The sequence below is a fragment of the Crinia signifera genome, chromosome 5, assembly GCF_055691185.1.
Source record: "Crinia signifera chromosome 5, ASM5569118v1, whole genome shotgun sequence".
NCBI lineage: Eukaryota > Metazoa > Chordata > Amphibia > Anura > Myobatrachidae > Crinia > Crinia signifera.
Window position 1 is genome coordinate 263,161,264 of NC_139221.1, and position 14,541 is coordinate 263,175,804.

At 46.1% G+C, this 14,541-nt stretch overlaps 1 protein-coding gene across 1 annotated transcript in view; it reads right to left on the bottom strand.

Moving 5' to 3' along the window:
• JAZF1 (JAZF zinc finger 1) overlaps nt 1-14,541 on the bottom strand; it is a 307,932-nt gene that overhangs the window by 244,883 nt on the left and 48,508 nt on the right. The window lies entirely within an intron of this gene.

Sequence of the window (14,541 nt, forward strand, 5' to 3'; positions counted from 1 at the left end):
CTACTGGCTGTAATACTATATGCCACACCTCAGAAATCAGTGCTTACATGCTAACATTGATAGAGCTTTCAGTCAAATGATCTGCTCTGGACAGACTAGAATACAATAAACTCTATAAAGCAAATGTTGTCTGCCTAAAAAAAACACAATAGAATAATACACTTTGACTTACAGTGGACCCATCAGTTATACCCCTTTTACAAAAACCTTGCAAAAACTCTGCAAAAACATTTGCGGTAATTGTGTATTATCACGGCGCCCATCGCATCGCATGCCACTAATTAAGGTATGCGATGGGACCCGGTTTGAGCCTTTCCCCGGGCGTGAGCATACAATTATAATTATAATGGCATGCGATGCGATCATGCCCGATTTGGGCTTATTCCCATGTTAAATGCCCCCCCCCCCAGACCCAATTTTTCATTGTATACCCACCCTGATGGGTAATGACTATGTTAAATGCCCCCCCCCCCATTGTTAACGCCACCCCACTATCAACGCCAACCCGAAGTGCGGCGAGCGCAGTGAGCCAGCGAGGGTTGGCGGTACGCGTCCTCCGATACTTTTCATACCCCTACTATCCACGTCGGCGTGGAGTTGATTATATATAGTGTGGCGAGCGCAGCGAGCCACCGAGCCCGAAGCGTGGCGAGCGGACATGGAATATATGTGAAGTCATCTGCGTCCCCTCGCTGTGCTCGCCACGCTTCAGGCTCAGTGTCTCGCTGTGCTCGCCACACTATATAAAATCAGCTCCACGCCGACGTCGATAGTGGGGGTATGAAAAGGTCGGAGGAAGCGGGCTCGCTGCGCTTGCCACGCTTCGGGTTGGCGTTGATAGTGGGGTAGTGTTAACAATGGGGGGGATTTAACATAGTCATTACCCATCACGGTGGGTATACAATTAAAAATCAGGTCTGGGGGGGCATTTAACATAGCAATCAGGCATCTGGGTGCCTGTACAATTAAAAATCGGGTCCAATTTTTTTGTTGTACAATGCCCTACGATGGAAAAGGTGGGTGCCGTGATAATACATAAATACCACCTTAGCTTTTGGCTTGTTGGCCTGGATCAGCGGCGGTGTAAACGGGAGCCTGTTTACAGCAATGGAGGAGCCCAACCTCCCAACTGCAGAGTCCTGCGGTCAGTATGGAGGTTGCGCGGGGGGGCACACGCAGCCTCTGCTGCTGTCTGCTGTACTGTGCAGACAGTAGCTTTGTCAGGGAGGAGGTGAATGGATGCCTGTGTGCGGCATCCATTCTCCTGGTGGATGGGGGCTGGGGGCAGCCCAGCAACTTACCTTGGTGCTGGGCTTGTCCACAGTGCGTCGAACTGCGGTCTCGGCGCTTGGAGATTATGTAATCTCCAAGCACTGCCCAATGCACCTGTGTGCAGTGTAAACTGTGCTGGCCTGGGAATATTCCTGGTCTGCACCACAGAATCCCAGATCTGACCCGGAATGGAACAGTGTTGCAAATACCAAGTCGGATCTGGGATTTTGGTGTAAAATTGGTATTACTCACAGTGTACAGCCATCCTGATACAACATTACAGGCATTCTTCCATGTGGTAACCCACATCCCCATGGTCAGCATTGCACCCACAGGCAGCCCTCGCCGCTTATTACAGCTATTGTTCTGAGAACTCTATGCATTATTTCCTAATAAAATAACATTAAAAATCAGAAGAACTTAAAATAAAATAAAAATACGCATTACCCATTTATTATCGAACTGTTTGGGAATTTCACTGGGCAATTATGGATTCCGCAATACCTAGTTTCTCTTGTGATAATAGGCTTTATACACAAGAAGCCACTTTGCAACAGAATGGGAGCAAGCAATTCATCCAATTTACAACCGTAGATTTGACGTCTCATTATCTAAGAATAAAATGTGCTGAAATACTGTTAAACAGGGGGCGCAAAATCACAGCATGAAAATGTAATGTTATTCCAAAGCTTCCACTAATGACGGAATGTTTCAGTAACTCTACACTAAAACTTTTCTTTGTTCATTTATTAGTCTTTGAGACAATTGTTTTCATATATGATTCTGTATTAATGCCAAAAATGCTTTTAATGAGTTACGCAGCATTATGCCGTTCCCCCTCTCCTCTCAATTACATTGCATTAGAGCACAATCGGAGAAGGAAATATAGACGTTAAAATCAGCACCTATTTATGGGATCATTGTGTCACTCATAGGGGCATATTCAATTAGCTGCGGGGTTTACCCTGCAGCTAATTGTTGGCGCTGTCTTCTTAGCAATGAACCCGCGCTAATTACCATGGATGAGATTTTTTTCTCGCAGCCTTCAGGATCTGTGAGGATAAATCCAGATTAAAAAGCAGATTCTGCATTTTAACATGTGGGAAAACCAATTGATTCCTCGGTTTACATGGAATCAGTGGGTTAGCGTGCGTTAACTCCTGGTTAACCACGAAGAAAAGGCAGTTTAATTCAATATCTTTTCTGTACATGGCACGATAAATTGCTCATTGTACATTGCTTTTAAGAGCCACTAAACCAGGCATGTCCAAACTAGGGCCCTTCATCTATTGTAAAACTACAAGTCCCATCATATCTTGCGACAGTTTTAGCTTTCCCTAATAGCAAAACTGTGGCAAGGCATGATGGGACTTGTAGTTTCACAACAGATGGAGGGCCATATTTTTTACATGCCTGCACTAAACCGACAATAAATAGAAGGCCAATTTAATAAGTGCGCCTGCATTTTAGTTTTGCCAGGAAGGTATACTTGTTGTTGTGACACCTTTTCCCCACTCTAATCTTCGTCTATCTGTTATAATGAAGGGGTTTACTATACGACCCCGACAGTCGGGATCCCCACAGTCATTAGCCCGACCTCAGGATCCCGACTGCTCGGACTCAGACAGTGGGGGGGTGCACCACAAAGCCCCTTGGGGGCGCAGTGGCTCGCTACGCTCGCCACCTATTCTATTCTCCCTCTATGGGGGTCGTGGACACCCACGAGGGAGGATAGCCGGTGGCCGTTAGGGGTTGGGATTCCGACGTCAGTGTAATGACTGTCGGAATCCTGACTGTCTGTCAGCTATCCGGCACCCATAATAAAGATGCAGTGTGAACACAAGGTGTCCAGCCTGAAATAGAGCATAAACTGAGGCGCATGATGTAGTTAATCAAAATCAAAACCCTTATTACACTCAGAATTATAAATGATTTGCAAAATATTGCACAGTTCTTATTATTCTAATACATTTTGTAAAACACCATCACACAATACAAATGCAAATCTGGATTATTCCAATGATGATGCAGTGCTGCCCTCTCCTGGTGAGTTTGCAGCAATGCTGCAGCAAATAGCTAACCACATTTGCCAAATGCTGGCAGTTGAATCAGCACATTAAAGCCCAATTAAATGAAACAGGTTGAAGTAAATATTGCCATGAGAATAGAATTCCATCTGTTTACCACTTTCTAATGAAAAAGACATATGTGGAAGTTATGTAGCCCAGCACCGCAGCTGCTATCATCAGAGGAAATTTTTAAATCAGCTCTCATTAAGTCTTCTTTTTTTTGCAATTGGGAGACCATTTAAGGTTGTACAGAGTGTATGCACTGTATCGTTTATCTGGGAGTTCAAGGGAAACGGTTGACGACAGCATCACTTTCACATCATCTAATATGGACCACCATTTGTTATTTTTTATGTTTTTAAAATACATACACTCCTCGGACAATTTTTAAATTCAGTTTTAGAAAAAAAAGGTGCGTAAAAACGAAGGGCCAAATAACACATCCATCACACGCTATAACAGTCTGGAGACGGTTTAGTATAGCACTATAGGCTTCCCCAGCTTTGAGGTAGCATTTAAGTACATTCTATAAAATTACTGGTAGAAACTGATTGGTTGGCATGGGCTACTTATTCACTCATATCATTGCTTCATACATCTCCACCAGAATGTGCATCTCCACCAGACTGTACATCTCCATCAGAATGACTACAGTATAATTATATCGCCATGACTCTCCAGCCATCGCCAGGGGGCATGCGTGCATGAGACGCTCGCGTGCCCGTTCGATTGAGCTCCCCGTTGCCGCCATCGACGTCCCCACCGCCGCCCCGAACCCCCTCCCTAACCCTACCCATCTCCCTAAAGTGGAGACAGGCAGGGTCCCGACTTGGACGCGTGTGCCAGTCTGATGGAGTCCTTCTCTGCCGGCGCTCGCCAGCGGGGACGTTCTGGCGACCGCCGGGCAAAGACAAGAGGGGCTCCATCTGTATGTCATAGCAAGTGTATAAAGTAAACTCCTAATCTTGTCATTAGTATATAAATCAAAACATCCAATAGGTGAACTTTTGAGCTCATTTTGTGCTGTTCACTACCTACTCATGTCACAGCTCCTGTCCCTCACAAGACCTATGAGACCAGAAACATAGGGGACGACCCTTGTGTATAAGGGGGCCAATCAGTAAATGTTTGCACTTCTGTGAAGCGCTCGCAGTACACATGCCCAAAGCTCAAAGCGTGTTCACATCCCAGAAGGGAGCACGGTCCGGACAATGCAGGTGTGTACAGTCCATTTTCGGGCCAGCTGCATGTCATCACATGCAGCCGCTGTGACGCGATGCACCTACTTGCCAGTCAAGCTGTGAACAGGGGGGCAACCATTGCTCTGTGGGACTTTACAGGCTGGGAGGCCTTGCCCTGTGCTGTGTGGCCCCCAGCAGGGCCGGCGCCACCACTAGGCAGCTCTAGGCATTTGCCTAGGGTGCTGGCCACTGGAGGGCGGTACTGAGCCGTCGAGGAGAGGTACCATAGAGAGGTACCATAGCAGGGAGCAGGTGAGTTCCCCCCCCCCCGCCCAGATCCCGGCCCTGAATCAATGCGCCTGCAACCCCCTCCGCCCGGAGCGTGTGTATAGTGACCGCTGAAATCCCCCCTAGAAGGGAGAGGGGGAGTCATGGGGCTGGCGGGGGGGATTGCCTGGGTTGTACAAAGGCTTTGCACTGGCGCTGGCCCCCAGTTGCAGTTTCGCTATTTTTGTAAAACTCCAACTGTAGCTAAATCAGGCCTGGGATGCAGTGTTACCATTAGGAGCTTTTTCTATCACATGTACTGTACACAATGCCCTCCCACATACAAGCATGTATTCATACCTCAGTTTCCCATACAAAATGTTTAACACATTCTTTTAAAACCAATTGCAATGCTGCCATCTAGTGACCCATGACATATTTTTTCCAAAGTACTGCCCATCTTTTTTCTACATTATGTTTACACATCTGCATTTAGCTAAACTTATGGTCTATGACATTGGTTCCCAAACTGTGTGCCTAGGCACCCTGGGCTACCTCAAGAAGATTGCAAGGGTGTCTCGGGTTGGGGGCTAACGACCAAAACAAATTATGTATGCTCAAAGTGATAGGCAAAACTAGTGCTGGTGGCTGCCAATCATGAAATGTATGGACAACAATTAGAATCACGGCTATGTTCCCCACCACATACTGTAACTGAACCTGAGGGTAACAGTTAAGCACAATTTATTTTTTAGGTACTCTTTACCTAGAACGGCGCCCGCGATTAGCATCGCGGGCGCCGTTCTAGGTAAAGAGTACCTAAAAAATAAATTGTTGGGGGTAAAAAATCGCGGGCATCGCGGTCATTGTATGCACAAAAAAAAACTGGTGCGACGCGATGCCCGAAGGGGCGGCTGTACGCGTCCTCCGACCTTTTCATACCCCCACTATCCACGTCGGCGTGGAGTTGAGAATAGAATAGTGTGGCGAGCGCAGCGAGCCACCGAGCCCGAAGCGTGGCGAGCGCAGCGAGCCCCGCGAGGGGACGCGGATACCTGTGAAGCCCGCGAAGGGACGCGTTTACCTGTGAAGGTATCCGCGTCCCCTCGCGGGGCTCGCTGCGCTCGCCACGCTTCGAGCTCGGTGGCTCGCTGCGCTCGCCACACTATTCTATTCTCAACTCCACGCCGACGTGGATAGTGGGGGTATGAAAAGGTCGGAGGACGCGTACAGCCGCCCCTCGCGGGCTCGCTGCGCTCGCCACGCTTCGGGTTCACGTTGATCGTGGGGTGGAGTTAAAAATTGTGGGGGCCATTTAAGACTTCAGGGGGACTATTAGGGCTCTGTGGCCCATTTAACATTGTTTCCTATGGAAAAATCGCGGGCATTGAGGCATTGAACACTAAAATCGCGTCCAATCTGACTTTTAACATTGATCCCTATGGGAAATCGTGGGCATCGCATCGCACCCGTTTTTTAGTGCATACGATGGTCGCGATGGTCGCGATGGGCGCCGTTCTAGGTAAAGAGTACCATTTTTTATTAATCCATAAGAAACTTTTTGCCTAGGGGTGCCTTGAACAAATGCTGATATTCTAGGGTGCCCTAGTCAAGTAAATTTGGGAACCTATGAGCCTAATTAAGACCCGATTGCCAGACAAATTTGGTTCTTAAAATGGGCAAAACCCTGAGCACTGCAGGGGGCAAATGTAATATGGTCATTTTGTTTCTGTGCAGGGTAAATATTGGTTGCTTTATTTTGCACTGCAATTTAGATTTCAGTTTGAACACACCCCACCCAAATGTAACTCTCTGCGCATGGTTTTGCCCATTTTGAGAACAAAATTTCCCTGCGATCCGGTCTTAATTAGGCCCTATGAGTAGAGCTGGCGGCAATTAATTAATTTTGTGTTAAGTGGTTGAGGAAGGAATAGAAACACTTTGGACCAAATACCCAGGACTGTAACTAGAACTTTTTGGGTTACATGGTCCTCCAATGCTTCTAAAGTGGCACCTCTAACTGCAGTGGTTGTTCTTTTTATGTCCCCTAGTAGCGCCCACAGATGGCAGTATGCTACCTAGAGGGAATCGGTACATCTGTCAGACCACACTTAGGTCTACAGTCATTAGGTCGACCCCACTAGGTCGACTGGCAGGAAGGTCGACCTGACTTAAGGTCGACATGGGCCAAGGTCGACATGACGTAAGGTTGAATTTGAATAAAGGTCGACATGAGGAAGGTCGACTGGTCATAAGGTCGACATGGGTTTTTCACTGGTTTTTTACCCAAATGTCGACACAGTCGACATGGACACAGTTGGCAATGAGAATCGGACCCTCGCATCGCTCGCTTCGGGCACGGTGGCTCGCTTCGCTCGCCACAGCTTTAATAACCTCCTCCACGCAAAAGTGGATGGTAGGGCATGAAATACCGCCTGTCGGCACATGTCGGCTCAAAAAACAGTGAAAAACCCATGTCGACCTTATGACCAGTCGACCTTCCTCATGTCGACCTTTATTCAAATTCGACCTTACGTCATGTCGACCTTGGCCCATGTCGACCTTAAGTTCATTCTAATAGATGACCGCTTCCCACCTAGAGCCCTCCAGATCACATTATACCTCAGAGTCTCTGCTCCATTTCACAGTATACCATACAGTGCGCCACCACCAGATCACAGTATACCACACAGTGCCCTCCAAATCATAGTATACAACACAGTGCCCTCAGATTACAGTATACAGCCCAATTCCCCCCAGATCACAGTATACCTCAGAGGGGGAAATTTACTAAGATTTGTATTCTACTTCACATATGATGTTGCTTTGGGCAACCAATCAGATCCTGTCTACTATCTTCTAGAGGGTGCAAAATAAATAAGAAGTACATTCTGTTCCCATGAGATCTTACCCCCCTTACCTAGGTGCCAGGCACCTGTGGTATACTTTATCATTGACACTCTCTCTGTCTCCCTACACACATCCCTCCAGTTTCATGATGGAAGCGCAGCAGGGTTATCCGCTAAGAAATGTCATGAATCATATTTTTAACACTTCTTCCCAAAACATCTTTGAAATGACTCTGCTGCAAAATGTAAATACATCAACAGCCTCTCAGAATTGGGTCTCCTGTGCCGACGCAGGAAAGGGGGCATGGCTTTGCATGAATTGCACAGTTGGGACAGTTAGGAGGTATGGAATAGGCCTGAGAAGAATGAGCTGTATCCAGAAGAAAAGTCATGGAAGTAACATGGGGCCTTATTCTAGTTCACTCTTTCTGACAAAATCCTTCTTAGATGGACAAAACCATGTGCACTGCAGGTGGGGTAGATGTTACTTGTGCAGAGAGAGTTATGTGGGGTACACACCATGACGACCCGTTCATGATGCACATAGTGAGCGGGTCGTTAGTGTTTCTTCCGACTCGCTCACGATGGCGCGAGGGGGCACGACCTGCTCACGATGTGCACCGTGAGCGGGTCCGATCCGATGGCGACCCGCACCCGGGAGTATGGTCGTTCTTCAGATCCTACCTGCAGCAGGTAGGATCTGAAGAACGACCGACCGACCCGCGGGACCGCTCATCGGATCGATATCGGTCCACACCAGGACAGAAAAGGGCCCAATCACCACACAATCTACATCCAATCGGTCGGAATTGACTCTAGATTGATGGGATTGGACCCTTGTCGTCCTGGTGTGTACCCAGCATTAGATTTGGGTGGGGTTTTACTTCAAAGTGAGATCTATATTGCAGTGTAAAAATAAAGCAGCCAGTATTTACCCTGCACAGAAACAAAATAACTCACCCAAATCTAATTCTATCTGCACAAGTTACATCTGCCCCCCTGCAGTGCACATGGTTTTGTCCATCTAAGAAGGATTTTGTCAGAAATAGTGAACTAGAATAAGGCCCATGGTAACAGAAGGCTTATTGAGGTTCTTTGCTCTACGTGTCACGGCACTGGAACTGGAGGATCCGAGAATGCTAGGGTGTGGATCGTTGGGTTGGCTAGAATCAGGTCAACAGAAAATAGGTAGACCACTATTGGTCGACAGGCAAAGATCGACACATGAAAAAGGTTGTGCATTAGGTCGACATGGTCAAAAGGACAACAAAAGCAAAAGGTTAACATGGTAAAAGGTTGACATGAGTTTTTCAGGGTTTCATGCAACATAGGCCAACATTAACACTGTATTAGTGTACCGTGTCCCCTACCATGGCTCGTGTACTCGGCACACTTTTATAGTCTTCCTTTATGCCCAGTGGGATGGTAAAGTATCAACAAGTCAGTTAAAAAAATAAAATCATAAAAATATCATGTCAAGCTTTGTCCATGTCGACATTCCTCATTTCCACATTTTGTCCATGCAGAACTTTTGTTGTATGTCTGCCTTATACCTGTCCACCAATAGTGTTCAAGCTATTGCCTGTCGATCTAATGACCACACACCGGACCCAATTCAGACCTGCTCGCCCCCCCCCCTGCAGGTCGAACATTCGTTTGCCAGTGGCCATATAGAAGAGAACTCATTGTCTGGTTACATTTCTCCTACTGTCAGCTGCTTTAAGGGCGGGTGCCGACGCAATCCCCCGGAGCTATGTTGTGCGTCTGCACATGTGCAGATGCAGGGTGCATGCAGCCTTGCGAATCAACCAGAACAACCCCATATTTTGCTAGTCACAAAAATGATTCCCTGCTCATGCCCTATAAACCTCCCGTAGCACAGCCTCTATCTAACGCCACTGAATGGGCGCGGAAACACAGTTATTATTCTGTTCCATAAGCTCAGAAAGAGATCTCCCTGGCTTTCCAGAGGAAAGTGCCAGATATATCCTGTATCTGAGCTGATTTATGCAGATTATCACTCTACTAAGCTGCAGTCTCCGCACCGGGCCAGATCAGGCAGTCTCTGATTACTGCGGATGCATGAGGGGAGGAATGCACTTGGTACATGGTTGGAAAATATTGGAATTATACTTAAGAATGATAACTATCTAGAAAGGGACAAAAGTGAGAAAAACTGCAAATTATAGGCAACAAATGTGTGATCTGGCATATAAAGCACTTGACACACATATTGTATTTTGGTTATACATTAATAATCCATAATAAACATACAAACAGTTGTAAAATGTGACATAAATCATTGTCAGTAGTCACCTTGGAAACAGATTTTATGTGCTTGGAGCCATAGAAGCCTCCCTATAGTGTGAATGGGAACCAGGGGTACTTGTTTCCTAGCACGGCCACAATCGCGGGTGTAATTTTTAGTGGTCTGCGACGCGACCGACGCGATGCCCCCCGATTTCCCATTGAAATGCATTGAAAAAAGTCAAAATCGCGTCGGTCGCGTCGCAGGCGGCTAAAAAAGGCTTAAATGGTCCAGACGCGATGCCCCCGATTTACCATAGGAAACAATGTTAAATGCCTCAATTTACCCGCGATGCCCCCGATTTACCATAGGAAACAATGTTAAATGCCTCAATTTACCCAAATCATCATAGGGAACAATGGTAAATGGGCCAGAAACCCCCCAAAACACCCCTGAACAGTGAAATGTCCCCCCAAAAGTAGTTAACGCCACCCCACGATAAACGTGAACCCGAAGCGTGGCGAGCGCAGCGAGCCCGCGAGGGGCGGCGGTACGCGTCCTCCGTCCTTTTCATACCCCCACTATCCACGTCGGCGTGGAGTTGAGAATAGAATAGTGGCGTGGCGTTAACTACTTTTGGGGGGACATTTCACTGTTCAGGGGTGTTTTGGGGGTTTCTGGCCCATTTACCATTGTTCCCTATGATGATTTGGGTAAATTGAGGCATTTAACATTGTTTCCTATGGGAAATCGGGGGCATCGCGGGTAAATTGAGGCATTTAACATTGTTTCCTATGGGAAATCGCGGGCATCGCGTCGGTACCATCGCACCCGATTTTTTAGTGCATGCGATGGCCGCGATGCCCCCGATTTTTACTAACGATGCCCACGATCATGATCGGTGTGGCCGTGCTAGGAAACAAGTACCGAACCAGGATTACCCTTCTTTTTGTTTTTTTATTAAATCCTTTTTATTATTTATTTTTCTTAGTATTACACACATTCACATTAATAATACGATTCTAAAGGGGTGTACACACGGAGAAAAATGGGTGCTATTTTCTAAGCAATCTAACTAGATTGCTTATAAAGTAAGCACATATCTCTCCGTGTGTATGCTCCGAGAGATTTAATATCTCTTGCTAACTAAGTCAGTGCATGCAGTCACAATCTAGTCAGATTGCTTAGCAAATGACTGCAAATCTCTTTGTGTGTACAGAATGAGAGATACTGATCACAATCTCTCATTCTGAACCATTACCCTGACTTTTTTTGCTTAAGCAAAATTGCTTAGCAAAATCACTTAGCACAAATCTCTGCATGTGTATGTGCTCCCCATGAGAGATCTTGACACCAGCAAAATAGCTTAGCAAAATTGCTTAGCACAGATCTCTACGTGTGTATGCCCCTTTAGTTTACATATTCAATATTATGTTATATTTCACATCTCATATTTACAAACATTCATTTACAGGAAAAACCATTTGGTGGAGTCTGGAGATATCCAAGGTGCTAGTGTTTTCTAGTTAAGCCCATGTATAGGATTATTTTGTTTATGCCATTTTCTATATTGTGGGTGAATTTTATGTGTACCCTTTTCACATTGTAAAAATAACCCGGGCACGGGTTGTTGCCGGGTAGACATGTGGTGTGAAAGTGCATAAAATACCCATGTCCAGCAACGCGGCATTCCGAGACGCGAATAAAAAGGTCGGACTTGAGTTGCTGTGCAGTGTGTGAACAGGTAACCACTATAGGGAGGAGGCAGCAGCAGCTCCAAGTGCTGACTCCTCCCCCACCTCCAATGATGCCTATGCTCCGCCCCGCCACCAATGAAGTCAGTGACCCTGCTTATTGCCGGGTCTCTGTAGGGGTTCTTGCATCGCAAATGCCGTGTCGCTCCCGGGGCAGACCAGTGTCCAAATAATGGGTGCAACCCTGCATTTGCAATGTGAATTTGGTATAACCCAGGTCAGAATGCCAGGTTGCTGGACCCGGGTGTTTTCAGATGGCACTTTCACACCACACATCAACCCGGGTTGTTTTCTGACAACAGCCCAGGTGGGACCCGGGTTACTTGTGTGATGTGAAAGGGGTAATAGTGAATTGTAGGAGACCTATGTTGTACATACTTTCCTTTAGATTAAAGCAGTTTATTCCAGCTCTCTCTAAATATTACTCCCCTAGGTGATATGTATAGATACACACCTTAATTTAGTGGATGTATGCCACACTGAACCTTTAGCTTCTATTTATATTTGTTAAAAGTAGGTGACTGTTTAAAACAGAATGAAAAATAAATCTTTAAAAATAACTATTGTGGTTTTTTGAGCCCACAGCACAATCCTTCCCCTTTCGAGCATAGTGAGTTAGTTATTTTTATTTAGAATATATTTGTAGCATGAAAGAATTATTACATGATGTGCAGCTGTGACAATCTGAGGTAAAGGCTGTAACCACAGAGAATAAAGTAATACCTAACCTCTGCTGCATTCATCAGAGGGGATGCACTGCCATCTGGCTGCAGAATAAGATTACTGCAGGCTCATAAAGCTGCCCAGTAAATCAACTGAAAAGTACTTTCAAATGGTGCCCACACACGGTGCGATTATCACTTGTGATGTGATCTTTTTAGTTCAAATCACATCGCTTTTAGTTCAAATCGCAAGTGTTTATTTTCCCTTGCAATGCGCACTGCTGCGCAACGCATGTCAATATCGCAAGGTAAAATAGTATGTGGATGCAGGTATTTTTATACTACTGTACATGCTATTGTACTAAATACTATTGTAGTTCTAGATTAAAGCTGATGTAGTTCAAATCACACACTGTGCACAGTCCAAGGGCTAGATGTAGCAAGCTTTAAAAAGTGATAAAAGGGAGAGTGTTAAGCAACCAGCCAATCAGCACCTACCTGCCATGCTACAGGCTGGGTTTGACAAATGATAGGTAGGAGGTTGTTTATCACTCCATTTTATCACTTTTTTTGAAGCTTGATACATCAGTACACAAAGTTGGTGATATACCTGTAAGCTCACATTTTAAATCACTATACAGTCCTACAGGAACATATTTGTAAGATATATATATATTAGCTTTCAGTTAAAGGCTTGCTACTACAGCCTGCTGTCACCCATGTTTTAGCCAAAGTAATGCTATATCTGCCCTTGTCACTGCACTACAAGAGGATTATCATATGTGAATGAGTAAAGCTAGGTACACACTATAAGAGTTTTCCCAGTGATGCTAGATTAAGTCTGATACAGACTGACCAAAATTATCCAGAAATGTACACACTACCCAATAATCTTTTAAGGTGCCCACACATGTGCTCTTACACCTTGAGATGCGCTCCCCCACGCACATCATATTGCAAGGTACAAAAAGTATGTGCAGCATGAGCTTTTTGGACTAGATCGCATCACCTTCAAAATGCAGGCTGCTTTAGCATATCGCATGTGCTTTGAACTAGATACGATGCGATCTAGTCCAAAATGCAGGATGCACATCGCATGTATGGGCAGCTTTAGATCTAAATGATCCCTTCATTTCCAAATCATCTCACACATAGGCCCTTATTCTGATTACTGAAGGTCCCCCAATCGCATGCGGGATCGATGGTGAAGTTCTGCACATGTGCATATGCAGGGTTTCTGTGCGAGCACGCTCGCTGACCTGCACTGTCATGGTGCTCGCATAGGGGTGTGTGTATGTGCAAGGGTGGGGCTGTATGGGGAAGGTGATGGGCCATGGGACGATTTCTCCAGCAGTGAGCACATACAGTACGAGGAGATGTGTTTTCATGGTTGCGAGGGGATACGGCTGCAATACAGCGGGGCGGGTACTCTGGGACTCGGTAAGCTGCGAGGTTTGCAACTTAGCGAGTCAACCAGAATCACCTCCATAGTGTCTCCATACACTATACATTGAGCTGTTTTCCTAAAGCAACATGAATGATATAGCGTGTGCAGCACAAACTATACAAAAGCCGATCCTAACGGTTTCGGACGGACCATCGGGGCCCTGGTGCAGCGTACACAATAATAAATGATCAGCACCAATCATCTCTGTATATGGGGGAATATAGCTTTAAAGAAGGTCTCTGCAAGGAAATAAGAGGATTATGTAACATACAACTAGTTTGCTAGTACTTTATGCTGGACTGGTCAGCAGATGTAAGCTGCCCAGGTGGGTGACAAACATGGAGACAGTTAAGCTGGGTACACATATGTACAATCGTCGGGCCGTTCTTCCGATCTGCGGACGAACGGCCGTTCGATTGTATATATGTGTACGCTGTCCCGATCCCTTCGTTGCGATCGATAAACGGCCAAAAACGCTTTTGGCCGTCCACGGTCGGTCGGTCGCAGGTTCTTTGCTGCTTAATATTCTTCCGACAGGACGGCTCCATATCGAAAGAAAAGTGACATGTGTACGCACGTTCGATCGATATGCAGCCCGTTCCTGCGATCATTCCTCCCAAACGCAGCACGCCCATGTGGGTGTTGACTAGCTGCGTCATCCCTCCATCAGCGCAGCAAGTAAACAACAGGAAGTCTTCTCCCCCGTACTTTCCGCCCCATGCTGTTAAAGAATATTCGTTGTGTGTGCATTCGTTTTGAAATAAATAATCGTTGTGTGTGCATTCCTGAAGT